The sequence below is a fragment of the Periophthalmus magnuspinnatus genome, chromosome 13, assembly GCF_009829125.3.
Source record: "Periophthalmus magnuspinnatus isolate fPerMag1 chromosome 13, fPerMag1.2.pri, whole genome shotgun sequence".
Lineage (NCBI taxonomy): Eukaryota > Metazoa > Chordata > Actinopteri > Gobiiformes > Gobiidae > Periophthalmus > Periophthalmus magnuspinnatus.
The window spans coordinates 14,806,717-14,811,274 of NC_047138.1; positions in this window are offsets into that span (position 1 = coordinate 14,806,717).

Genomic DNA, 4,558 nt, shown 5'->3' on the forward strand with positions numbered 1-4,558 from the left:
CTTAGTAACGCTGTCAATCAAACCTGTGACTAATGTTAGTGGGAGCAACCTTGAGGAAAGAAAGCACCTGATTTGTCTGTAATTAATGTTCATTTCTTGAGTTACAGACACAATAGCGAAATAAAAATAGTAGAAGAGCGGGTTAATACAAGCATTTTAAGACCAAAATGAGGGGTGACAGTTTTTCAATAGAAAGTGAATTGGAACCGGAATCAATGGAGCCGGAAGTGGTATTTGGAACACGGTGGCTAGCAGGTTAGCTATGTCCATTTATATACACAGTTTATGGTTCCACATCACAGTAAGAGAAGAACAGTTCATTCTGAAACTTAACATGGTTCAAAGTCAAATACAGGTGCTAGCATACTATGATGGCGTCCTTAGGCAAGACACTTTGACCAGTATGTCCATGTGTAAAATACTGTAGCTGTAGAAGTAAAAGAAGAGCCTATGTCAATACAATAATTTATTTTTTATTACTAATGCCTGCTCATTTAAACAGTTTCTTGGGGATGGTAATTTGTCTCTAGATTTTGAGGTATTTCTTTGTAATTTTACACTTTCTGAATTAATGGTGGGAGAAATTGACAAAAATTAAGCATATGTTGTTTTTAATTGTTTAAATTATTGTTCCAGTGACAATAATCAGACTTTGTTTTTGTGCAGTCCATTAGAAATATTCAAACGGGAACTGCCTTTAGGTTCAAGACCATCATTTAAGTAAAAGTAATTCCTTATACACTACCTGTCATAAGTTTAGACACACTTTCGTTCATTTTTTTTCTTTAGTTTTATTACTTTCTACATTTTAAATACTTACGGAAGACATCAAATATATTAAACAAAATATATGGAATTATGTAGGAAAGAAAAAAGTTAAATAATAATATAAGTATAATAATTTTCAACAAAGCAAAGGGTAGTAGGGGTTTGACTGGTAGTATGTATCTCTCATTTCTACTCCCTATACCAAATTTTTAAATTAAGCTCACCGAGAAAAAGCGAGAAAAAAAATAAATAAATAAATAAAAATTGGGAACCACTGAATTTTTGATGTTCTTATCCCAAAACTTCATACTGATATTTTGCTTCTATACTTTTATTTCACATGTGTGCAGAGGGACAGGTTTCTGAATGGCACTGTTATGACAAATGTGCTGTATTTGTGTATTTGGGCAGAATGGCTGTGGGTAAATGAGTGATGTTGAGAGAGCTGCCCAGAGGTGAAGCACTGCCCAAGGACAGATCTGGTACAGCCCCAGGCTCCAGTTTGGATCTTTAGAGACCCAAACTGAAGAGAATACATAATAACTACAAAACATTCATTTCACTGATTATGTTGCATTGAATTTAGTTGTGAAGATAGTAAGTGCAGCCAAACATGTCCTCCAGTTTAGAACATTTGTGGATGTACTTTTGAATCAAAGATGTACATTCTTACTTTGAGCAGGCTTGCATCTTAACAGATCTGACCTTTAACTTTGCCTAATACTTGTCTCCATGGAAGGGGCTACATGATGTTCCTCAATGTTTTATACTGCCTACAATCAAAAACAGCTTTATTGTAATGGAAGCACATGGAAACATTTCAGGTTAAATTGGTAGGCCTCTGTAGGCTAGTTTTGTCCTCAGGCTTCTCCTGCTCTGCCTCTCTGTCCTTCTTCTTTCAGGTGACCATTCAGCTACTCCAGTTTTGTCTGTACTCCCTGGCAGTCACTTAAAATGGCTGATTTCTGTGCCAGCACACTTCTTGTTTGGCCTATCTTCCAGCAGTCTTCTTTGCAGCCATTGTTTGCCTTTTTGGACACTTTTTAATATTAGTAAAATAAAAATGTACAAAATATTTCTGGTTCTGGTTGATTAACTGGAAAACTCCAAATATCCCGATTATCATTGACAATGTGTTTGATGTGTCTTGCTTGAAGACGCAACGGCTGTTTCCACAGTAGCCACTGCCGCCCCACTTCCTAGTGGTCTACCATCCAAACATTAACCAGGCCCACCCCTGCTTAGTTTCCGAGAACTGACAAGATTGGGAATTGACAAGAAGGTATAGTCACAAGCATTCTTTATACACATTGCCATTTTGAATTAATATAGTTTAGCAACTCTGTTCCATATTACACTATGTACAGATTTCTGTTTATTTCATACCTTCATAGGTAAAACAGGTAAAGCCTTCAACACACAGAATTGAATTGGGATAATGCTAAGGTCATAGTCACAGAGAGAAACAAGTGGATCAGGGAGGCCATCGAGATCAAGAAACAAGCCCACCAGACTGTAAATCGGGATGAGGGGGCAAATCAACTTTCTCATACCTGGGATAAAGTTCTGAAAAAAAAGGCCTCCAAGTAGGAAGACAGGCATGTTACATCAACATCGAACGACATTTAAGAAAGATGGCGGCAGAGTACTGCCGAAACTGGCAACGGATGATAAAAACAGGTCTGTACATAAGAAACTAATATAATTACATCAGAAGACCTAATGAATCTAATCGGACTATTAACTGTTTTGTCTCATTATGAATGCTAAATAGTAAATGGTCACATATTTATATAGCACTTCCGCACTCAAAGTGCTTTGTGCTAAGGAACCACTCACCCACTCTGTGTACACCAGTGTACACAGACACACTACCAGTGATGTCAAGAATGGGATTCAAACCACCAACCTTCACATCAGAGGATGGACAGACTACCAACCGAGCCACTGTCTAGTCTAAATCTCTGACTACATGCTGAAGATTTCTGCTTTTTCACTCTTATTTTATGATTTATTTATTTTTTCCCCATATAGCAATCGCACGGCCTCATCCTAAATTGCGATGGATTTGGTAATTATGTTATCCGAACAAAAATGTCTTCTTTAACAGCCCACTTTCCGTCATGGTTCCAAAACACATGCCGCATTCCCCCCCTGCAGGGTGCAATCAGAAACGCCCAATGAAGAAATCCTCCTCACATTACATTATATTCTATTCCCATCCTTTTACATTCATTTAAATGCACATTACCTGATTACATTATGCACTTACCTCACATGAACACATTACCCCTTTGACTCGATGCTAACTCTTTCCATTTTACACAATTAACCTCATGACTGCTATAATCTCATGTGTAACATCTTCTCAGCAGGCTACATTCTATACAGAGCTTTTGATGCGCAATTTACTGTAGATATGCCGCCATCTCTTAAGAATCAAATAGAAAAATATTGATTACCTTAAGGGATACTTGGGTTGTGTTTCTCCATGAAAGAGTAACATTACATCAATGCGGCTTTCATCCTCTACCTCCCCCTGTGTCTCGCTGTGCTACTACAAGGCCATTGGCGCTTCAGAATTCGTTTCATTTTCCTAGGAGGGGAAATAGGGCAGGAGTCAACATTCAAACACATTCTGAATGTTTTAAAATGGATGCATGAGTAAACCGGCTGGGGTCGCAGAGAAGGTGGAAAGGAATAATATACTAAATGGCCAGAAGTGTTTTGGAAAAATGTAAAAATTAACCATTATAAAACAGAGCATGGCGAATTTAATATGTTTGTAGTTTTAAATATTTCTTAATGTGCTTTTCAAGCTATTCAAATGTTCTTCTATGGAGTATTAATTGCTAACACATAACATATTTAGATCACCATGTTACCTTTCTGTGCTCTATTTTTTACCCTTCCCCTTCTCTCCCCCCTTTAAAGTGCTAATACTATAAAATCTACTACTGCACATCGCATCAAGTTTGTGAAGTTGTAGTGTATTGTTTTGCATCATGCTTTTGTATATTTATGGAAAATTGTTGCATAGGAGCATAAGTGGTGTAGGCCTCTGAACTGAGTCTTGGACAGAATTGTACTCCTAACCGTAAGGAGGGTTCGAATATTGCCCAGGGGAGATCACTAGATTACTCAAATATGAATGAATTACATATGAAACCTTTTCAGGGTTGTTTTTGTTGAAGGAACAATGTTATAACATGGGTCAAAAGGTCCAAAAGTATAATTTGCATAATACGCTCTCTTTAATGTCAATGTGTATTAAAGATGATAGAACTTTTCTGGTAGGGAGGCCCATAATCTGCTTGTTTCCATGGAAATGTTATTGTACCACCTAGAATGTTCCACACTATGACATTAAACATATTCATCACTGTTGTTGTAGTCCATTATAGCCAGTGATGACTTAGACTTAAGTCCAATTTCCAATGAATTTTTTGATGGCTGTATAAACTTCTTCTGGATCTTATTACAAGAAGGACATTTGTATGTGGTATCTGTGTCTGGTTGTCATAGGAGCATTTCTTTTTTTGTCCTTTTTGGTGTCTAATGTCATACTACAGACGTTCAGGCAAAGCAATAACACCTTTGTGGAGACAAGTAGACCCTCCACTAGAAAAAAATCCATCATGCACCTTTATGTTTATCACACTGGGAATTTGGATATTGATGATTATTAAATTGATTATAATGTTTAAACCAGAAATAGTGTATGAAAAAAGAAGTATGAATGTACAGAATGTTAGATCTTTTTAGCTATTAGGCCGACAGTGGCTTAGCT